We start from the raw sequence: 24,294 nt of genomic DNA, 5'->3' as shown, positions 1-24,294 counted from the left end.
TGTGTGTGTGTATGTGTGCCAAGACAGATGTGAAGCCTTCAGTTGGACAGATTAGCATCTCAGACTCAAATCCGCCCCCGCATCTCATCTCAGACGCGTCCAATTCCCAGCTGCTCCTGGTGCTGAGGTGGGGCCGGCCGGGAGCCAGACGGTAGCTGGTGTCCGCCCATCGGGCATTGTCTGACACCTGTGTGGGATTAAGGGGTGAGCCTCTAGGCTCCAAAGGACGCTCCCTTAGCTGGGAATGACAAAGAAGTCAGTGAGCTATCAGAACTTCGAGCGAGGAAGAGAAATCTCACAGGCATTTCTGAGGCTCCTGGAGATCTGGGCTCAAAAAGGAATGCTGATGAAGGCAATGAGAGGTTGGGACCTAGTCTCCAAAGTTAAAGAACACATAAGCTAGGGGACTTCCCTGGTAGTCCAGTGGTTAAGAATCCTTAAGAATTCGCCTGCCAATGCAGGGGACACAGGTTCGATCCCTGGTCTGGGAAGATTCCACATGCTGCAGGGCAACTAAGCCCATGTCCCACAACCACTGAAGCTGGCTCGCCTAGAGCCTGTGCTCCACAAAAAGAGAAACCATCACAAAGAGAAAGCATGCACACCTCAACTAGAGAAAGTCTGAGAGTAGTAATGAAGACCTGGCACAGCCAAAAATAATTAACTAATTAATTCAAAAAAGAACACACAGCCTCCGAAAGCTGGGAGGCCTAGCTCATGTGGACACCTCCTACAGAGCCTTCTACTGTATTCAGGGCTGGCCCCCATTCGTGTCACAGATTCTTACAGGCTTTTGGGAGGATGATGACAATAATATGAGGGCCATATTTTCTGAGCTCTTACAAACACTCTGCCAAACACCCACCTACACCCATCACATGTCACATAGCATGCCAAAGAGGAAGGTTTTCTTGTCACCTTGCTTACACAAGAGGAAACTGAAGCAGAGGAAAGAATTGTCCATGCTCATAAAGCTCCATGGCTGTGAGGTCTAGGTTCCACCTCGAATTTCTCTGATCTTCCGTTAGCCTTGGCCCAGCTGCGCTGTGGGCAGATAGTCCGTTAACAGCAGCTCAGCCTGAGAGAAGGAACACAAGCTTCAGCATCACGCAGATGTGCATTCAAATCCTAGTCCCACCACACCCTAGCTGTGCTTCTCTAAGTCTCCTTAGTCTCCTCCAGCTTTGGCTTCTGATCTGTGAAATGGGACGGCAGTACCAACCTTCAAGAGTTGTGAAGACTAATGAAAGGATGCAGGAGACGTAGTATGTGCTTAGCAAGTGAGTGGTAGCTCTAAGTATGACTTTTCCCTAGGGCACCGACCTGTACAATCTAGTGTTCTGTCTTCTATTAATAGTCATGCACACATTGATTCATTCATCAAACAGTGACTGAGAAGTTACTACATCCTAGAAATCATGTTCTCTGCTGAGGATGCCCCCTGTGTACTGACTAGGTCTTTCCGTTAGGAAGTCTACATGTATCAGAAACCCAACTACAGAGGTTTAACCAAAGGAGGGGCTATTTTCCTCCCTCGACCCGAGGTTTGGAGATGGGGAGTGTGAAGCAGGGTGTGGAAGCTGCATTATTCCATCAGCGGCTCAGAATCTATCTTTTTTTCTCTGCCAGCTTTGATAAAGAATTTTCATCCTGTGGTTGTGAGAGAGTGGTTCTCCTCCCAGTTCTTTGGCTGCATCACAGGAAGAAAGAAGAAAGCAACCAGGAAAAGACACTTATTTACATCAGAAAAGCCAAACTGCCCTGGTTATCCTCAGCAGACTTCTGTTGATGGTCATTGGTCACCTCTAGCTGGCATCTCAGACAAAATCAGAATTCTGATAGGAAAGGAAATGCAAGCATAGCTGGTAGGAAGCAAGTTGCTGCCGTCACTAGCTTAGATGCTGTTGAGTAAGATTCTATTGAATCATAATAAGACTCTATGGGACTTCCCTGGTGGTCCAGAGGTTATGACTCCACCCATCCACTGCAGGGGGCATGGGTTCGATCCCTGGTCCTGGTTGGGGAACTAAAATCCTGCATGCCGAATGGTGAGACCAAGGAGCAACCATCATCATCATCATCTATTGAATAATGATAAGAATCATGGAGTAAATGACTTCGATACTTTAAAGCAAGCCTGAGCATTTTGCCAACATCTTTTGGTATGTTTTGATACTGTACATCATCTCCCTAGATTTTCACCCAAACCAGGTACAAGAGGTAGGTACTCACTTCCTACTCAGCACTTCCCACAGGTAGAGAGGACTCTGGGAAAGCCAGGGCTTTGGCCTTGGCCAAATGTATCCTCCAGAGTAGGTGGGTGAGGGCTAGCCCTGTCTCCTGCCTTCATTTCCTAGTCTCAGCTATTATACGGCTGAAAAACCAGGGTGTTGGGAAAGGAAGGAGGGGGTGGCTGGAGGAATGTGATGGGCTATGTGGATCACAGGGAGGTATGTAGACCCTTGTGGAGAATGAGTGAGACCATGAGCTTTGGAGCTTGACTGCCCAACTTCGATTCATGGCTCTGTCACTGTTTATGTGATTTTGGTAAGTTCATGACCTCTAAAGTACAGATAAGAGCAGTGGGAATCTAAATAAGTCAAGGCATGAACAGATCCTGGGATAAAGCAAGCATACTATGAATATTACTTATTACTTTATCAAGGAGTGTGAATTATTTCCTAAAGACAATTGTAGGGCAGGGGTTGGCAAACTATGACCAGAGGGCCAAATCTGACCTGAAACTTGTTTTTGTAAATAAAGTTTTATTGGAATATATTCATGACCATTCATTTATATATAGACTAGGACTGATTTTGGAGAAGGCAATGGCACCCCACTCCAGTACTCTTGCCTGGAAAATCCCATGGACAGAGGAGCCTGGTAGGCTACAGTCCATGGGGTCGCTAAGAGTTGGATACGACTGAGCGACTTAACTTTCACTTTTCACTTTCATGCATTGGAGAAGGATGGCAGTATTAAGTTGTAACAACAGAGACTATATGTCCTGCAAAGCCTATCATATCATAGTAATCTGGTCCTTTGCAAATGAAGTTTACTGAGCCCTGTTACAGTGAAACATGCAATGCTAGCTTTACGTTTGCATTCAAAGAGATGAAGAGTCAAAATTCAGCCTTTCTGCTCACCACTTTTGGGAAATTGGTTGAGTGACAGCTTTTTAAAATATCATTTTACTTCAACTGCAAAATCAGGAATGGTAATGCCTCTTTCAAGGGAGGTTGTAAGGATTAGATATAGTAGAGATGAACCACCTTGCCCTCAGCAGGTACTCAATAAATAGAACCTGTCACTTTCCTTATTGTTAAAGGATTTTAAGCAAAGATTGGTATGATTGGATGTGCATTTAAAAAAACATCTTGGAGGTTGTATTAGTTGGCTAGGGCTACTGTAATAAGGTACCATACACTGGGCAGATTAAATAACAGAAACTTATCTCAAAGTCTGGAGGTTGGGAGTCTGAGATTAAGGTGTCAGTGGGGTTGGTTCCTGCTGAGGATATGGGAGAGGATCTGCTCTGTACCTTTCCCTAGCTTCCTAGTGATTGTCTGGTAGTCTTTGGTGTTCTTTGGCTTATAGAAACATCACTGCCTCTCTGCTTGCATCTTCACATGGCCTTCTCCCTGTGTGTGTCTCTGGCTCTGTGTCCAAGTTGCCTTCTTTTCAGGAGAATGCAGTCATATTGAATTAGGACCTGCCTTAATGACTCATCTTAACTTGATCATCTACAAAGTCCTTATTTTCCAAATAAGGCCACATATATAACTCCTTGGTGGAGAAGGAAATGGCAACCCACTCCAGTATTCTTGCCTGGAGAATTCCATGGACAGAGGACCCTGGCGGCTACAGTCCATGAGGTCGCAAGAGTCAGACAAGACTTAGTGACTAAACCACCATCACCACAAGTCCTTGGGGATGTTTAGGACTTCAACCTGTTTTGAGAAGCCATAATCCAGTTCAACAGAGTATGTGAAAGGTTATTTTGGTGTTAGCAAAATGAGTGGTTTTGCCAACCATGAGGAGGCTCTTCAGATGACCAAGTAAATCAGAGGTGGATGACCAAGTAAGTCAGAGGTTCTTTGGATTACCAATTAAGTCAGGCAAGTTTTCTGACTTACTTGGTCATCAAAGTAACCATGAATTGAGTGGAAAAGCTTCAGGAATTAGGATTGAGAAAGAACTTGGTGGCTAAATATGGAGGAGAGAAGGAAGAGTTGAGAATGATATTAAGACTTCTTGCTTGGCCAAAGGTTGAGTAGTTGAGGACAGTGTTGAAATTGGGAGGAGGTACTTGTATGGAGAGGGTAAAGGATGGTGAGTTTGTTAAATAGGAGAGTGGTTCTATGGAGATCAGAAGAGGGAATTTCAGTGAAAAGAGAAAAAGGGAAAAGAAAACAACATGGATTGAACACGCCGTGTGCCCCATGTCATTCTGGGGTAACACATGGTAACTTATTGAGGGGTGGCGGGACTAATATTTCTTGATGGTGAGATTAAGTCACCCAGAGCTAGAGTGGACAGGCTTTGGGGAGCACTGGATGTTGGGAGACTGGCTGGACATTGTCTGACATCACGGCCCTGAACTTCTCTTTAATAACCATATTTAGGCATTAACCCTACTTGCCTCTCAACAAATGTCATTCTGCTCTTGTCAGGAACTGCCTCATTCCTGCCCCAGTGCTTCCTGTTCTGCCAGGTGATCACACCTGCTGGAATCAGGCCAACCCCACATGTTGATTGAAGTCTTCCTGGCTAGGAACACTTTTTTCTTAAAAAAAAAAAAAAAAAAACCTATCTCTTATTTGTCAGTGTCCCTATTTGTATAAGTCCAGATTAAATGAGACAAAGTGAATCAGTTATACATATACATATATCCACTCTTTGCAAGATTCTTTTCCCACATAGGTCTTGACAGAGTATTGAGAAGAGTTCCCTGTACAGCAGAAACTAACACAGCATTGTAAATCAACATTGTAAAACTATACTCCAAAAACCTTTAGAAACAAAATAAATTGATAGTTCATCAAAAAAAAAAAAAAAAAGATTAAATGAGACAATGCAGGCCAAGCCTGAGCACAAACCTGGGCATGTTATAAGCAATGACTGCATATTATCTCTTCTTTTTGTTATTTTCTTATTGCTATTTCTGGTGCCTGTGTCTGTCCTCTTTGCTCTGGGTACTTCTTCCACACTACTGTTGGAATGATCTTCCCTAAAATTCGAATCTGACTCAGGGACTTTTCTGCTTCTGTTTGCTCTCCAATGCCCAAGGAAGAAGATTCAGTGAGCTTAGCTTGGTAACCACCTCTCTCTCCAATCTCATTAGAAGAAACAGAAAATATTAGTCACTCAGTCATGTCCAACTCTTTGCGACCCCATAGACTATAGCCCGCCAGGCTCCTCTGTTTGTGGGATTCCCCAGGCAAGAATACTAGAGTGAGTTGCCATTTCCTTCTCCAGGGGATCTCTCCGACTCAGGGACTGAATCCGGGTCCCCTGCATTGCAGGCGGATTCTTTACCATCTGAACCAACAGGGAAGTCCATTACCTAGATGCATCTCCTCAGACTCTGCTCTACCCCTAACAGAACATCTGACGGCTCTTGGCTAGATCGAGTCTTGTCATCTCTCTGCATCCCCTCTTATGGTCACTCCTCTGTTTTCATACCTGGGAAATTCTCAGATATTCTTCAAGACTCAGACCAACTATGTCCCATCAACCCTCAAGGTCACCTTCAGATATTCTCAGGCAGAGTGATATTCTCCACTTTCTATGGTTCACAGTTCTTTGTCCCCATCACTGAGATAGCACTAGCCACATGCCAATGTAATACTCTGGTTATTCATCTGAAACCAGCAACTTGGGTGCAGGATAGACGTTTCTTCGCTTGGCAAGTCTTTAAGATTCTTTGTGATTGATGCAGGTGTATGTGGCTGTCCTTTTTGTTGTGAATTCTTCTGTTCAGTCTTACTTTCATTTATTTATTCATAAGGTATGGGTATCACTGATAAATAAAAGAAACACATGATCTGTCCCCATGAGGTCCATAACCTAATCTCTTATCCATCTCTCACATGATTCAACAACAAAAACGATATTCCATTTTTGCTTTTGGGAGTTTGTATTATCAAAACAATGGTTTTCCCATTCACTTTTCCAAACGTGAAACTATAATATTGAATTTATTTTTTCTCTTCACTTATATGCTCTTATTGAAGTTTTAATTTTTTAAAAAGCAAAGTCAAGTATGTATCTATAATCTAAAAATCTAAACAAACTTCTGTCCCACTCTTTCCCACCTGAGTGCCAATCCTTAATTTTTTTTTTTTTTTAGCTATTTCATATTATTTTTCTAAGTGTTGTGTTTATGTTGCTATTCTTGACATCACTTTAGATACTGCCTTTGTTGTTGCTGTTGTTGTTCATTTGATAAGTCATGTCCAACTCTTTGTGACCCCACTAACCACAGCACTCCAGGTCTCCTGTCCCTCACCATCTCCTGGAGTTTGCTCAAATCCATGTCCATTGAGTCAGTGATACCATTTGACCATCTCATCCTCTGTCTTCCCCTTCTCCTCTTGTTCTCAATCTTTCCCACCATTAGGGTCTTTTCCATTGAATTGGCTCATCTTATCTAGTGGCCAAAGTTTTGGAGCTTCAGCATCAGTCCTTCCAATGGATACCTGGGTTGATTTTCTTTAGAATTGACTGGTTTGATCTCCTTGCTATCCAAAAGACTCTCAGTCTTCTTCACCATCACAATTCAAAAACATTAATTCTTCAGCACTCAGCCTTCTTTATGGTCCAACTCTCACCTTAACTTTCTATTAAGGAAGGTGAAAATTTAGCATTCTTATTCCATCCTAGGGCTTCCCTTGTAGCTCAGTCAGTAAAGAATCTGCCTGCAGAGCAGGAGACCCAGGTTCAATACTTGGTTTGGGAAGATCCCCTGGAGAAGGAAATGGCAACCCACTCCAGTATCCTTGCCTGGAAAATCTTATGGACAGAGGAGCCTACAGTCCATGGGGTCTCGAAGAGTCAGGCACGACTGATAGACTAACATTCCATCTTATGCCTTCATTTTCCCTTGCTCCTTCCTCTTGAGAGACTTGTAGGATAATGTGGGCTAACTCAGCGAGTACTCAGTATTTACACGTTTGCCAGACATTAAGCTCAACTCCAAATCCACCTTCTGCTACTCTTCTCTGTGACGCTGGTGCTGGGACTTCATTAATTTTCTCCTCTACTAGGAACTTCACAGAGAAGACTGGAAGACCAAAGGAAGGAAGAATTTCTCATTTCTTCCTGTTCCTGTCAAAGTCACCCTGGCACTTGGTTTTAGCCTCTACCTTCTTTTAGCCTCAGGCCTATGTATCCTTTCAGAGCTCTAGTACGAGCTAGCACAACCTCTTTTCCCAACTCTGTGGAGGGCTTCTTCCAATCTTGCTTTGTAAGCCCAACCTCTTGACTACTTAGTTGTCCAGCACTATTTACTAAAATGTACATTTTTTTTTTTTGCAGCAAATGACTTGAAAGGCCACTTTTATCATATGCAGAATTTCAAAAGTAGTTAGGTCTATTTCTGGATTTTCAGTCTTATTCCATTGGTCTGTCAGTTCATGTGTCAATCTTGTATTTGTTTGTCTTTTTTTAAAAATCATACTGGCTTTATAGCATGTTTCATCATCTGGTAGGGTTAGTCTCCCTTGTTATTTTCCTTTTTTAGTGTTCCCTGGCTCTTCCTCCATGTTTGTTTTTCCATGTGAACTTTCCTAGTCCTACAGGTATGGATGATTCTGATAAGATTAGTAATGAAGAATCTGAGTCATTCTGACTCTTCTGAGTCATTCTGCCACACTCCTGCTATAAGTGGCACACAATAGAAGTCCCTCCTTGTGATGAAAGCTACTTATCAATGGATTCACACAGCTGGTGATCTATGCTGCCCTATTCCACTGTTCAGGTCTATGCCATACAACTCACCAATGCAATGATAGCTTCAGCAAAGCATGACTTTTAACAAGAAATCACAGCCCTTTGACAAAGAAAGGTGCCAATAATTTTAAATGGCTACTGGAATCCCAAAACAAACAGGGTAAACCTTTAGCTTAAAAAATAATCACATTCAGGTTCAAGGAGCAAGTTACGTACTAGCAGAACTTATTGCCCTCGAAAGGAAAGTCACACTGTGGGTTAAAACCTAACAATGCTAGAAAAAAAAATGAAATGAATAAAATGGTAGGAAGAGATACAGGAGGAGAAATGGAAATGTTCCACTTTCAAAACATTTGATTAATCATTGTATGGACGACACCTCATATGATGATGCAGAGGATTGTCTCATAAACTGAGAAACAATAGTTTTTCTATCTAAGCTGATGAGTGAACAGAGTTCACCAGTAGATGTCCTGATGTGGGATTTGTAAGTGATGGTGAATTTCAGGAAAACTTTTTCTGCTACCAAAAATGGTTGTCTGAAGCAACTGAAAAATCATCTATATTTAATGTTTTATTTATCTTTGCATCTAGAAACACAAAGTCTGTCTTGGAGCAACTGCATTGGTGGCTGTATTGATGGAGAATCACTAGCAGTTGGCCTCATGAGATGTTTCTTCATACAGAAACTTGGTGACTTTGCAGAGGGATTCTTCCCAATAGGAGTTTGAGCTGAAAAGTGAATGGCAGGGGTCCTTTCAGGAAAATTGTTGGGCAAATTTGCTAAGATTTTTGAAAGTGAAAGGTAGGCTGCAAAAATCAGCCTACCTTGGGAACAGATCTTCTCTGTGAGGGCTTTGGAACAATGTTTTGACTTCAAGACCGAGATTCTTAAGAAATAATGTTGCAAGAGCAACTTCTGACATGTGTCCCCTGATGCTTAGGTTTGTGAAAGAGGAAATCTAGCAACCCACTCCAGTGTTCTTGCCTGGAGAATCCCAGGGACGGGGGAGCCTGGTGGGCTGCTGTCTGTGGGGTCGCACAGAGTCGGACACGACTGAAGCGACTTAGCAGTAGCAGCAGCAGCTTGCAAGGCTTATCATCAACCAACTGGAAGAGCTTTGGGACCAAGCAGGAGTCTTTCCCCTCCCTTTTGACACCTGTGTCTGCCAGCATGAGGGATCCTTTCTCTGAATCTTCTGCTCTGTAGGAGAATTTGACTTTGGAGAAGAGGAACGACTATGTGAGGGGCAGTCAGACAGTACGTTCTTAATGAGGTTTACGGACCTGCCCCTCACAAGACTGTGAAGAGGAGAATCCAGCTTTGCACAGGAAATCAAGGGCCATTTTTGTGCAGCTTTCTGCTTTGTACATGTATGAGCAAGCTTTGCCATGTTTAACATGCAACCAAGAACCCAGACAGAAATGAACTCACTTTGGTTAGAAGATCTGTATGTACTGATCTCAGGTTTGATCAAGAATTGAGTATTCATGCAGTAAGAAAATTATTTTATTTTAAACATATTTTTATGCATGTGCTCAGTTGCTCAGTTGTGTCCAACTCTTTTTGACCCTTTGGATTGTAACCCCCTAGGTTCCTCTGTCCATGAGATTTTTCAGGCAGGAGTACTGGAGTGGGTTGCCATTTCCTCGTCCAGGGGATCTTCCTGATCCAGGAATTGAACCCGTGTCTCCTGAGCCTGTCTCCTGCATTGTGGGAGGATTCTTTACCATGGAATCACCAGGGAAGCCACGGGCCTTTAAAATCAAGAAACCAACAGACATCTATAGTTATGTTGGAACAGCTAGGCCTATAGTTAAGTTTAATATTAACAAGAGCATGTTTTTTCAAGGTCTTGTATAAATTATCTTAGGCTATATTTTTATTCATATTGCTTTGGTTTCTGATTTCAGTGGCTTTACTATTGAACAGCATCAATACATTTTCATGTTTTAAATAGCCTGTAAAAACATACAAACTTTATTTAGATTAAATATATCAAACCTATCTTTAGGAAAATTAAATTCTGTTTTATCTTAAGCCAATTAACTAGCTGTGTTCTCCTTATAAGTTTTTAAAAGGTATGAAAAGAAAGGGTTCCCATGTGGCATTAGTGATAAAGAATCCACCAGCCAATGAAGGAAGTGCAAGAGATGCAGGTTTGATCCCTGGGTCAGGAAGATTCCCTGGAAAAGGAAATGGCAACCCACTCTAGTATTCTTGCCTGGAGAGTTCCATGGACAGAGGAGCCTGGTGGACTATAGTCCGTGGAGATGCAAAGAGTTGGACATGACTGAGCACATGAAAAGAAAAGATATCTTTTAAGTAATGGTGAATGTTATTAGCTAATTTTTTCAACAAAGTTTGACTTAAAAGTAATTTTGGGTTTTAAATAAGGGAAAAAAGTATTCTTGCATATGCCATACACCACGTATCAGATCTCATTAGCATCCTGTACGGTAGAAATGTATTGTAAGCTCTTTTTGCACAAATTAAAAAGGATTAAATAGAAAGTTAAAGAAAGATGAGTCTAGAGACTGCCTGGTTCAGGTTCACCAGTGACCCACTCTGTGTCTCCTGTCCTGGGTATCTGATGAGGTAGGGGACCCTAGCGCCTAAGGCTCCTGTTACGTGGATGTTCAGTCAGCCCCATTTTTAGCCTAGATTCACTTCCCACCTCCTGTACTAACTCCTTCTCCTCTTCCTGAGAATTTCCAGGGCTTCCCATCTTGAATTAGCTTGCCTCTCATTGGCTGCTGCCTCTGCTGTACTTGGTCTTCATAATTCAGCCTGGGTGGGTAGAGAATCCCCACCCAGGACCGGAAGATGTACCATCACTCAGTGGCTCTCTCTTATTGGGCCACTGCTAGCCTTTAGCTCTCTCCTCAAGCTCTTCCTGTTGCTTCTTTTCTCAGACTTCGCCCTCTCTCAGCTTCCTAGCTTCATACCACCCCTTTCCCATCCCAGCCGATGTCCTTTCTTTTATTTCTGGAGTGCCTTATCTTATTTGAAGATGAGCCAGGTCCCTTCCACCCCTGAGTCCTTATTTGCCTCCTGTCCCATTGTGAGCCTTGGGTAAGTTATATTAGTAGACACTGACTCACAACCCAACCCAACACATGAACACAATCACTAGAGCCACTTAAGAGGGAAGATAGGAATGCACTGGGGGCTTCCCAGGTAGCCCTAGTGATAAAGAACCTGCCAGCCAATGCAAGAGATGTAAGAGATGCAGGTTCGATCCCTGGGTTGGAAAGATCCCTTGGAGGAGGGCATGGCAACCCACTCCAGTATTCTTGCCTGGAGAATCCTATGGACAGAGGAGTCTAGGGGGCTACAATCCACAGGGCCACACAGTCAGACACGACTGAAGTGACTTAGCAAGCACGCAGGAATTCACTGATTCCAGATGGTGTGGCTCATCTAATCAGGATGACTCCCTTTAGGTGGTGGTAGAGATGGTAGCAGATTGACCAGTCGCTAGTTCCTCATACAGATTATTCATACCTTCCCATACCTCTACGAAGTGAGTGTTCTCCATTTTGCAGAAGAGGAAATGGAAGCTCAGAGGTTTTGGTTGACTTGCCTCAGGTCACAGTAGGCAGAGCCAAAGCTGGAAGGGAAGTGTGCCTGATGCCCAAGCCCATGTTTCACACTGCCTGTTGCTTTTTAAGAAACTTTTTATTTTATATTGAATATAGCCAATTAACAATGTTGTGATAGTTTCAGGTGTACAGGGAGGGACTCAGCCATACATAGACATGTTTCCATTCTCTCCCGAACTCCCCTCCCATCCACGCTGCCACACATTGAGCAGAGAACATTAAGCAGAGTTCTCTGTGCTACGCAGTAGGTCCTTGTTGGTTATCCATTTTAACTTCTACACGTGTAGCAATGTGTACCTGTCCATCCCAAATTCCCTAACTATCCCTTTCCCTCAGCAACCATAAATTCCTTCTCTAAGTCTGTGAGTCTCTGATTTTTAGCTCTTTTCTGAGCCATTTCAAGAGAGAAGAGAGATATTTTTGCCCACCTGTCTATTTTGTTTCTGAACAACTATTTCTACTTAGGGTTTCTGAACATTGCCAGCAATTTCTGTTTCCAAATGTACTGAGTTGAATCATTCCTTTGTAGATGCAGTGTGTTGGCTCATGCATGGATTGGTTGCCAGTTCACTCATCTCTGCCAAACCCTTCCCTGGTATCCAATAAGCAAGAGCTGCCAGTGTTTGTAATGTACACGGACCTAATTAGTAGCTTTAATCAATCAGTACATCGGTGCTTTCCCTCTTCTGCACACGGGACTACCAAACGTGCTCATAGCATGCTTCTCGGTGATGCATGGCAGTGCTGCTTACTGAGGTGGAACCCAGCTGGAGCTCCTCTTCTGCACACCTGCCCAGGTCACGTGGTCCATGGATTCTGGCTGGGATGTTTGTGTTGGTCAGAGGAGCCCAGACATTCTCTTTGTTATCCTCTGGATCATGTGATTCTAGAGTGTTTGTCTCAGATAATGTGTTCTGGTTTCAAAGGGGAAAGGTCTCAGGCTAATTGGTGGAATTCTCAAGCCAAACATTGTACTAGCTGTTTTCACATGCATTATCTCATCTAATTCTTACAGTGATCCAAGAGAGAGGCAGCATCAGGTTATTTATTCATTCATGTTCATTCGTCAATGGATAACATGGAAAGCACAGTATGTTCTGGGTCTGTATGAGGTTGGCAAATGCTGTGGGTACATGGGCAAGTAAGGAAGGGATAGATTCTGTCCTTGAACATGTAGTTCCAGGAAATCACAAACATTGAAACAAATAATTACAAGTACAGTATGTGTTGTGATCCCAACAACTGTGGTCAGTGTTACCGTTGCAGTCTACAGGCTCTTACTCTGCTTAAAAGAGCTCAGGCACTCTGAATCCTATTACCTGCATTTTTCAATCATTTCCTTAATATCCTATGAGGTCTGCAATAGCAAAATCCTAGTTTCTCTTGAGGCAAAGAAACTGAGGGAGTTAAGTAACTTGTTCAAGTTCCCATTAACAGAGTTGTTTTGAGGGTTAAAGAAGTAATTTGGAGTGAGGATGACAGACAATGCAGGAAGGGGCCAGACTCCCTGGTTTCACATTCAAACTGTACTTTTTATTAGCTGCTTCATCTGGGAGCAATCACTTCATCTCATTGGGTCTCATTTACTCCATCTGTAAAATGGGGATAATAGTAGTGCCTACTCATGGTTATTATTCACATGTTGCAGACGAGGAAACTGAAGCAGAGCTATTAAGTCAGGGACTCAAAGTCAGTGGAAAAACCAGGACTCAGCCCAAGTCAATCTACTTGCAAACTTATGATTTTGCTGTCATTGCTACCAAGATTTACAAAAGTCAGATATTTTCCAGGCAACCTAAAACATCAAGTTGATTCCTGGACCCCTTACGATGGTGTCAAACAGGGTAAAATGCCAAAGTATGTACAATCCTTTTTGAGAGGTGACCTTGGGTCTCCATCTGTTGATATCTGACTCTGGATACGTTTCCAGAGCCTATTCTAAGAGCACCACTTTTGAGAATAGATTATTTAAGAGGAATGTGCTTAAATATAAGCCCTATATGTAAAAGTGATTTGGCAAGGAGAAAAAATGGACTGGTTCAATGCAGAGAAGGCTTGCAACACTGTGTGCATGTGTGACTGGGTGTTTGTGGAGGGAGCGTCTCTTTGGGAGAAATGGGACCCCATTTCTGCCAGAAATAAAAGAAGAAGGAGCAACTCTATGCAAGGGGAGCCCTGCTGAGAAGGGCCACACCTCCATTGAAGGTGTCTGTCTGGAGTAACCTATGTTCAGAGGTGGGCTTGCCCAAAGCACTTGTTCTCAGAGGTTGTCTGTATGCAGGAAGCCTGGTGTTTCTTCTGGGACCTGCACACGCAGGTGTGCACACACATTCTGGCTGGTTCTGGCTCACAGGCTGTCAGCACACTGCCTGCCTTTGTTACTGCGACAGCTGATAACCCCCATTAACATCTCCCTACAGATCCTGGCAGCCTCACAAACAGTCCTCACCTCTGGGCAGATCATTCCAGAACAGTCCTCCACCCTTTCTCCCCCCACTACCATTTTATTAGGACCAAGCATGTTTTTCCTTTTACCTCCCACATACATCTTCTTGCCAGGCCTCTTGTTTTTCTCCTGTGCAGGTTTATAAAGAGGATCAAGGAAAACCTCTATCCTCACCAAGTCCTGTGAAGGGGACTCGCTTCTAAGAGACATCTCATGTTTTGTATTCCTGTCCACCCCTCTCCTACTCTGTACCTCATGGATTACAAATGTAAACCCGTTGTATACGTGTCTTTTACCCAGTCACCAAATTTGGGTTTTTCTTCCTCCTGCATCTCTCAGAATTATCCATTTCTCTTCACCTCTGTCAGCACACCCTGACTCGTACCATCATAGCATTTTGCCAGGACTTTGTCAATAACCTCTGAAACCTTCCCCCTGGTCTCCCTGCCTTTTCCCTTTCTTCACTCAAATCCACTCCCTACAGTGATCTTTCTAAAATGCAAATCTGATCCTCTAAGTACCATGTTACAAGTGTAAGTTTTTAAACACTCCCCCGGTACATCCAGGACTGAAGAGTGGATCTGGGTCATGGTGGATGCTCAGTAGAAATTTCTGGAATTAAATAGAGCTACATCTTCATGTTAATCCAGATGAAATATCCATTCAGAGGACTAAAAAACGGCCTTGTGATCTTTATTCTTTTTCTAGTTCTCACCTTTATACTCAACTGAAGTCCTTTCTTTTACTTTAGAGACACTTTTCCCCATAATTTTGTGTTCAGGGACTTCAGGGGGTTCTTATGAGAAAAAAGTCATTTCATATTCCAATGAGAAATGGAATGGGGCTTCCCTGGTGGCTCAGTGGTAAAGAATCTGCCTGCCAGTGAAAGAGATATGGGTTTAATCCCTGATCTGGGAAAGATCCCACATGCCATGGAGCAACTAAGGCTTACCCTGCACCACAACTACTGAGCCTGTGCTCTAAAGCCCAGGAGCTGCAACTACTGAAGCCCACATACCCTAGAGCCCATGCTCTACAGCAAGAGAAGCCACCGCAATGGGAAGCCCACACACCGCAACTGGTGAGTGGTCCCTGCTCTGTACAACTAGAGAAAGGCCTGCACGGCAATGAAGACCCAGGGCAGCCAAAAATAAATAAATAAGTAAATAAATAATTTTTTTAAAAAAGAAATGGAATGGTAGAACTGGTAGGGATATTTGAAACCATGCTTTTAGTTTCAACACGTTCTATGACATGTTTTAGTCCCTGATAATTTTACTCACAGGCAAATGTTTATAAGATTCAAGCAGCTACGTCAGCTTGCATCAATACGGAGACCGAATCTCAACAAAGGCCACAGTTTTCCACATGCGAATGAGGACAACATACATGAAAACACAAAGGACAATTCTGAGTTTAATTTCTTGGGATAGCTTCCTCATGAGACATCTTGGAGATCAACTAATGTGACACATAAGAAATGAGACACTAGTGTGGAGAAAGGACGTGAGTGGCCCTAGGTTACAAGGACAGAGGATGACAGAGCAAGGATTAGCAATCTTATCTTCTAGTTCACAGAGCATGAGCACACAGCCCTCAGAGTCACCCCCATTGAACGATAATCTTTACTCCCTGAGATGAAGTCCTCACCTGGGTGATAATGGAGCTGGAGGGGAAGAATCCGGTACTCTTGTGTGAGAGTTGAGAGATCTCAAATTGAGAGATCTACAGGCAAGATTCAGAGCACAGTGAAAGAGACATCTCCCAAAGGAACAGACTAGAGGTTGTTCCAAGAGTCTGAATAACACAGACCTGAGGCAGAAAACATATGCTACTGAAAAATGAATGTCTTTTGGAACTAATGCAAATGTTGGATTTATTCCCTCTTTTTTTTTTAATTGGAGTATAATTACTTTACAATGTTGTGTTGGTTTCTGCTGTACAACAAGGTGAATCAGCTGTAATGTAGACCCATTTCCCCTCCCTCTTGGACCTCCCTTCCACCACACTCCTCAACCCACCCTTCTAGGTCATCACAGAGCACAGAGCTGAGCTCCCTGCGCTGTATAGCAGGTTCCCATAAGCTGTCTATTTTACCCATGTTAGTGTATATATGTCAATCCCAATCGCCCAATTCATCCCACCCTCCCCTTCTCCCTCCGTGTCCACATGTGCATTCTCTACGTCTGCATCTCTATTCCTGCCCAGCAAATAGGTTCATCTGCACTAGTTTTGAAGATTCCACATACATGCATTAATATACAATATTTGTTTTTCTCTTTCTGACTTACTTCACTCTTCACTCTGTATGACAGACTCCAGGTCCATCCACATCGCTATAATTTGCCTCCTGATTGAAGGGAAATGCCTTACTGTGACAGTTGAATCATTTCTGCTGCTGCAGTGATGGAATCACATAGGCAGTAGGATGGAAGGGACAAAGCTTACAGTGTGCTGGTGAATGCTATCGTGCCCAGCTTTGAATCATGGAAGCACATAACTCTGATGATAACATAATTCACTTGAAGCATTTGTTTATGGCTCTTTATCTTCTGGAATGCTAAGTAAATCACAGGGACTTATTTTCACTAAATGTAACTCAGTGTAAATAAGTTTTTCACCTTGTGGTTTTCGTTTGGGCTGTTTAAATTGGACCAATTTCATTATTGACTTTTGTCCTTTTTCTGTACATAGTTCCATTAATTTCCCCAAAGACATTTTTCTTGATGTCTTGCCTTCCTAAGCTTTGTTGGAGTGGGGGAAGGTAAAGGAGTTGTTGACACATCACAGAAATTTTGAGTTTTTTCGGTTTGGCCAGTTCATCAGTAAATTTATTTTTTCCTTACTAGATCAATATTTTCCTCATTTTTTTCTTCTAGGATGTAGGTGTGGAAATAATCTTTGGGCCTCTAGATGTGTTCAATGACAATATGAAGTTGTACCAAGGAACCTTTTATACTTTCAATATACATTCACTCTGTAAATATTTTGAACAATGAACTACATAGCATTGTTACTATGTATTCATATAATACTTATCCCATGAGGGGCTTCCCAGGTGGTTTGATAGTAAAGAATCAGCCTGCCAATGCAGGAGTCACAGGAGATGCAGGTTCGATCCCTGGGTCCGGAAGATCCCCTGAAGGAGGAAACGGCAACCCACTCCAGTGTTCTTGCCTGGAGGATCCCATGGACAGAGGGATCTGGTGGCCTACAGTCCATAGCATTGCAAAGAGTCAAACACAACTTAGAGAATGAGCACGTTAAGATCCCATGCTGCTGCTGCTGCTGCTGCTAAGTCGCTTCAGTCGTGTCCGACTCTGTGCGACCCCATAGACGGCAGCCCACCAGGCTCCGCCGTCCCTGGGATTCTCCAGGCAAGAACACTGGAGTGGGTTGCCATTTCCTTCTCCAATGCATGAGAGTGAAAAGTGAGAGTGAAGTCGCTCAGTCGTGTCCGACTCTTAGCGACCCCGTGGACTGCAGCCTACCAGGCTCCTCTGTCCACGGGATTTTCCAGGCAAGAGTACTGGAGTGGGGTGCCATTGTCTTCTCCGTAAGATCCCATGAGGGGTTCTTTAAAAAGTGATTTCCTGGTCAAATATGTTTGATACTTGTCTGAGAAGATCACAACACACCTGAACTTAATGTAAACTTTGAGACGTCTCAGAGTAAAGAAATTAGTTTAATTTCTTGTTGGCTGTCAATCTTGTCCTTAGACATGCTGTGTTGTTGGCTATCTCCAGATATCCTTGAATGTCAGGCCTTTCTGGCTTCCAGCCCAGACTTACTGATCATTTCTGGAGCTCTATTTACATGGTTTCCAAAGTTAAGCGCTGCCTCCTGACCTCTGCCATCCCATTGCTACTAGGAAACTCCTACCATCCGCTCAGCCTCCAGAGGACATCCATGACTGAGCGTCTGAACAATGCTTCTGTTCTCCTGATTAACACAGCCCTGTCACCTTGGTAAACAGAATGTTCTCTGGGCTTTCCTAGAGGGAGAGATAGCTTATCTCTTATCCCAGTCTTATCCCAAGGACCCACTCTAGTACACCTGCTTTCGTGGACTTTTTGATCTCTTCTTCCACAATCTAGACAGTCGATCTAGTTTCAGCATCATTTATTACTAACAGTTGCTTCTTCATGTTTCCAACATATACCTCCACAGAATATCAGACTAGCCCCCAGGCCAGTTATTTAAACAACAATCAGCATATCCCAACAATCACTGGGGATTTATGTTGTAGAGAGTACCCAGATCCTGACAAACTCTCCCTTAACCAACTTTCCATGTTGTTCTCCTTGACCCAATACCTTCCTTGACCCATTTCTGGCATTTCTCCCAGTTCCTACCGGCTCCTTTATCCACATTTGATGTTGAGTTGGTGTGAAGTCCCTCCTCTAGGCCCAGCACTTCCTCAGCTGATTCAAGCTGAGGTTTGTCCATAAGAATGGGCTGGTGGCCAGGAGGGAATGTAGGTCTAGATCCTGAGAGGGGTGAGCATTGCCTCCTTTGAGGCTTATGTGCCATCATCAAGTGAGGCTGGGTGGGGAGAGAAGGCTCTAAGGAGGGGCTGCGGCTCACTCCTGCAAGGTGCAGAGGTTCAAGGACAACTGGTAGCTCAAGATTCTCCAGCACATCTCCCCAGACACCCTCATCCCAGCCTTAGCATCCCACCTCTCTGTTGGGGAAGAACTTCTTAGAAGACTTTCTAAAACTTAGAATTCAAACTTCTCTGAAGTTCTACTGCTCTTACAAATAAGTTTGAGCCTGGTGTTTGGCCCCAGTTGGTTCTTTGGGTTACAGGATAAATACTGTCAAGTTTGAATTTCAAACTTTGCTTTGAATTGATGAACCATTAATCTGAACCTATGATGTTCTTTCTTCAGTGTATAAAGGGCACTCAGAAACAACTACCCAATTTCACTATCTCAAAAATTACTGTTTCCCTTATATCTTTCCCTTGTGGAGGTATTTTACATGTTAGTGCATCTTCTTACACCGGTATTCTATCAAAGTTCAGGGGAAATCTTAGCATTTACTGGTTACACTATGCCGAGGACCACAAATTTCCACTGACCAGCAGAGGTTGGAGGCGGGGGTGCTCATCACCAGCTGCAATGAGGCGGGGAATTCAACTCCAGAACCCTAAGAGGTAGCTTCCTAGGATAACCCTAAGTAATAACTGCCTTATGTTCGGCTTGTTCAAAACAGAGCCTAAGATGAAGATGCTTTTACAAGTGGTTTACTGAGGCAGCTCTCTTTGGAGAAATCTGTAAGAAAAAGAGAGAAGAAACTTTGCAAAGATACAGGTTCATCTGAAACCTAGCCTCTGTTGAATCCCATGGGGAGCTCTATAGCATGAAACATGCTACAGAGGTAGGTTAACGAACAGAGTTCATTTTGCCTGACACCCAGCAAGGCAAAAAGCTGAGATGCTGGTTTGCAGCAAAGAGGAACTTATTCACAAGGCACCCAGGCAAGGAGACGGAAGAATGAGTCTCAATTCTGCCTCCCCAAAGGCAAAGGACTGGGGGCATTTATGGGATAGCAAATAAAGAAGCAGCATGGTCTGAGGTGTGGGGAATGTGGAGAAAGAGAGGCACAGTAATCGTTATTCTGTGCAGGTGTAACTAAACTAGAGTTCTCTGCAGGTGCCCAGTTGAAAGGTCCATGGTCCTATCCAGTCTTTACCAGCTCAGCTCAAACTAGATGCCGCTGACTCCAAGTTCCCGGTAAACATCTTATTGTTTAGGTTACCTGCTGCTTGAAGGACATGTGAGTCTTTGTAGCAACAATTAAAACAACCTTGATTAGTGAAAGCAGATGAAATGGACTTGACTAATTTTGGGAGAAATAACAATCTCAGATACGCAGATGATACCACCCTAATGGCAAGAAGTGAAGAGGAACAAAAGAGCCTCCTGATGATGGTGAAAGAAGAGAGTGAAAAAGCTGGCTTAAAACTCAACAGTCAAAAAACTAAGATTCTGGCATCCGGCCTCATCACTTCATGGCAAATAGAAGGGAAAAAAGTGGAAACAGTGACAGATTTTCTTTTGTAGGGCTCCAAAATCACTGTGGACGGTGGCTGCAGCCATGAAATTAAAAGATGCTTGCTCCTTGGAAGGAAAATTATGACAATCCTAGAGAGCTTATTGAAAAGTAGAGACATCACTTTGCCAACAAGGTCCATATTCAAAGTCATGGGTTTTCCAGTAATCATGTAGAGATATGAGAGTTGAATTATGAAGGCTAGGCACTGAAAAATTGATGCTTTTGAATTGTGTTGCTGGAGAGGACTCTTGAGAGTCCCTTGGACTGCAAGGAGATCATACCAGTCAATCCTAAAGGAAATTAATTCTGAATATTCCATTGGAAGTATGCTGAAGCTCCAATACTCTTGTCACCTGATGTGAAGAGCTGACTCATTGGTAAAGACCCTGATGCTGGGAAAGATGGAGGGCAGGAGAAGAGGGTGACAGAGGATGAGATGGTTAGATAGTATCACCAATTCAATGGACATGAATTTAAGCAAACTCTGAGAGATAGTGAAGAACAGGGAATCCTGGTGTGCTGCAGTCCATGGGGGTCACAAAGAGTTGAACATAACCTAGCAACCGAACAACAGTAATTACCCATGTTGTCAGTTATCTCATCTTGAATAAGGTAGGATGAGATTTTTATGCCAGAATAAGATACTAATTACCTCCAAGTGACCCTTTGGGAAGGAGGGGAAAATCTCTCCGAAATCTCTATGCAAGAAGCCTCTCCTAGGGCTAAAGGAAATTTCTTTTCTGGTAAAGGGTACAGTTGTTTGTTGTTAGTAGCCAGGAGTCAGATCATCTAGGGGATGGATGCACCATCCCTGGAAAGGAGATCTGAGAGTGGGAGGCAGGAACAGCATCTACTATAGCAACGATCTTGTTGGCATCTTATGGAACTAGGGTTCTCTGAAATACATTTTAGGAAACTTTATGGCATATGCCAGGTACTGGAGGGGAATGGCATGAACAGATAATTGCAATGCATCAGCTTCATCCAACATTTATTTATTATGGCCTACCAGGGACAATGGCTCAGTGGTAAAGAATCCATCTGCCAATGAAGGAGACCAAGTATCATACCCCTGGTTCGAGATGATCCCCTGGGGAAGGAAATAGCAACCCGCTCTAGTATTCTTGCCTGGGAAATCCCAGAGACTGAGGAGCCTAGTGGGCTATACAGTCCATGGGGTCATAAAGAGTAGGACACAACTTATCAACTGAACAACAACACCAACCAGGTCACAGGTGGGCGAAGTTTAGGGGAACAAAACCCTCTTGAGCAGAATACATAATTTAAGGGTCTTCAATTTCTAGGTGACCTTGGAAGCTATAATCCTATATGAGATCACTAAGGGAGGGGTGAAGAAGAGAAGGAGTAAAACCTGAGACTTGGGGAATGAAAAAGGTCCAATACAAGAGACTAGGAAGAAGCAACCAACAAAATGAAAGCAAAACCAGGGATGCCTGTTGCTCTGGAAGCCAGGTGAAGACACTGTGTCAAAGATGAGGTCATGGTTAGATGCAAGTCAAGTAAGATAAAGACCGAGAATTTACCACTGGGTTTAGGATCATGGAGGTGATTGATAACCTTGACTAATCTAAGTTTTGACCGCTAAAATGGAAAATTATTTCAGATTTTGTTATCCTCTGGAATATCTCCCAACTTTTCTCTGAAAAATGGCCCAATGTTTCCAAAAGTGTGTCAATGTTTAGCTTGTTGATTCTCAGTCAGACCACAAGGGCAGGGATATTATTCATCTCAGTATCTCTGGATCTCTAACACAATGCTTGGTACACCATAGATGTTCAGAAAATATTCGACATATAAATGAAATGGTATGTTGTTCAGTACTGGACTCTCCTCCGCGTCCTCTTTCTTTTCCTTATTGTTCTTCTGTCTACTGTCATCTGTTTTTTAAATTTCTATGATTTCTAAGATTTGATCTTTCATAGATCCCCATTTTTGATAAAATGAACAATGAGAGATAAGAAAAACACACAACAACAATAATAACAGTAATCATTCCCTGGGGGTTGATTGTGTGCCTGGCATCAGACCAAACATTTCACAAATGTAACCTTCACAATAAGCTGTGAGGCAGACAGTATTGTTCCAATGTTACTGTTTTATAGCTTAAAAGAATTGATACTCATGGAGGTTAAGCAACATGCTAGGATCTTTAGAGTAGTGATTGCCATGTGTTCACTGAAGCCCATATGCTTTTCCTTCTTTGCACACAGCTCAATACGTTCCTGTCTCTGTGCAATCAGGTGTGGCCACATGACTAAGTCCACATGTAAAGTGGGCACCATGATAAGCCCCTCTTCCAGGCTTGACCTATAACAACCTTACATGCAGAATCCTCTCTTTTTCAACATACAGAAGCTAAATAGAGCAATCTGTGAGACCTGGTGAAGCCACAAGAGAAAAGGAAACTGGACTCCTACTCTGCCAAGTCAGATCATTGACATGAAGCTCTGCAGGGATAGGAAGTCAACTAATTTTGTTAAGCATTGAGATTTTGGAATTTGTTTGTTACTGCGGCTAGGATTACTTGCCTTAAATGGTTAAACAACTGGTAAGTCTGAAGGCTTATTTTATCGGGGGTGGGGGGCGCAAAATTGGAGGTCACTGGAGCAGGGAACATCAGGCGTGAATCATAAACACTGTCAAAGACAAGGACTTAAGTGACTTCACAATGCTTGCTGTGTGCTGAGATCTCTAATCTTCTCTTTGACCACAGAATGTGCCAAGAGCTCTCCTTTCCAGGCCAGAGCTGGGTGGAGTCTTCTCTGGAGACTCTAACCTCCAGCCAAGAAGAAAGACTGAAAGATACCAACAAAGGGGATTTCCTAACACATGGTTTGGTTGAGTCAATGCTGACAGGCTCTACTTCTTGGCTGGGAGCATCCAATCAGGTTTTTTGTTTCCCAACTTTTATTCATAATAAGCAACAAGGATTATCAGACATCGGAAAAGGCTCTCACATGAAATACAGAGGCCACAATAAATAAACAGGAAATGCAATGGAGAGGAAATATAGACTCAAGGGAAATGAAATGCCAAAATATCTTTCATTAATGTTCCTAAGAGAGACAAGATAGCCCAGGAATGAAATGAGGAAAACATGTTCTAAAAGAGAAGAAAATGAGTTTTTAGTAATTAAAAACACGAGGACAGATAAAAATCTCATCAGTATTGAAAGATAAATTGGAAGAAATATCACAAAAGCTTGAGCAAAAAGACAAAGAAATAAAAATAGAAAAGAAATTATACCAATATTAGAGGACAGGTCCAAAAGGAATTTCAGAAAAATGAAATCTGAAAAAAAGCCCAGAGGAAGAGTGGAACTAGTGCATATAATCATTTAAGAGAATTTCCCAGTATTGAAGGACATGGATTGATTGATCAAAAGTATCACCAAAGTTCACAGGGGATGGAATGAAAAATTCACATAAAAGTTTATCAGGAAATTTTTGATTAGTGGAGACATAAAAAAATTCTATGAGTTTATGGAGAGAAAAAGAGACTTCCCTGGTGGCTCAGAAGGTAAAGCGTCGGCCTACAATGCGGGAGACTCGGGTTCAAGCCCTGGGTTGGGAAGATCCTCTGGAGAAGGAAATGGCAACCCACTCCAGTACTCTTGCCTGGAAAAGCCCATGGACGGAGGAGTGTTGTAGGCTACAGTCCATGGGGTCACAAAGAGTCAGACACGACTGAGTGACTTCACTTTCACTTTATGGAAAGAAAAAAACAGATTAGATCAGAAAAACTTCAGATTTTTCAACAGGAGAACTTCCCCAAATTCTAAAGCCTTTTCGAACCTATGGACTGTAGCCTGCCAGGTGCCTCTGTTCATGGGATTCTCCAGGCAAGAATACTGGAGTGGGTTGCTGTGCTCTCCTCCAGGGGATCTTCCCAACCCAGGGACCGAACCAAGGACTGCGTCTTTTATGTCTCCTGCATTGGGAGGCAGGTTCTTTACCACTAGCACCACCTGGGAAACCCAAATAACATTTAACTAACAATTATACACCTACCCAAATCATTCATTATAATTTGAGGGGGTGTGTGTTACTCACTCAGCTGTGTCTCCGACTCTTTGCGCCCCCATAGACAGTGGCCCGCCAGGCTCCTCAGTCCATGAGATTTCCCAGGCAAGAATACTGAGTGGGTTGTCATAATTGAGGCATAAATGAGGCATTTATGACATATTATGGCATAAATGACATAATGTC

General features: G+C 43.0%; 1 long non-coding RNA gene across 1 annotated transcript in view; it reads right to left on the bottom strand.

Annotated features, from left to right (window-relative positions):
* Nucleotides 1-24,194, bottom strand: part of LOC145544877 (uncharacterized) — a 30,138-nt gene extending 5,944 nt beyond the window's left edge. The window contains exons 1-5 of the long non-coding RNA XR_014081683.1: nucleotides 24,139-24,194; nucleotides 19,089-19,281; nucleotides 4,643-4,786; nucleotides 1,947-2,081; nucleotides 919-1,078 (exon numbers count right to left, since the gene is read on the bottom strand). This is a non-coding gene — a long non-coding RNA (uncharacterized LOC145544877). The remainder of the gene's footprint in view (nucleotides 1-918; nucleotides 1,079-1,946; nucleotides 2,082-4,642; nucleotides 4,787-19,088; nucleotides 19,282-24,138) is intronic.
* Nucleotides 24,195-24,294: the final 100 nt, after the last annotated feature.

This window comes from Giraffa tippelskirchi, chromosome 4 (assembly GCF_054371585.1).
Source record: "Giraffa tippelskirchi isolate mGirTip1 chromosome 4, T2T-mGirTip1v1.2.pri, whole genome shotgun sequence".
In the NCBI taxonomy this organism is placed as follows: Eukaryota; Metazoa; Chordata; class Mammalia; order Artiodactyla; family Giraffidae; genus Giraffa; species Giraffa tippelskirchi.
Note: the sequence above shows the minus strand (reverse complement) of the source record. Positions and strands in the feature narration are given on the sequence as shown.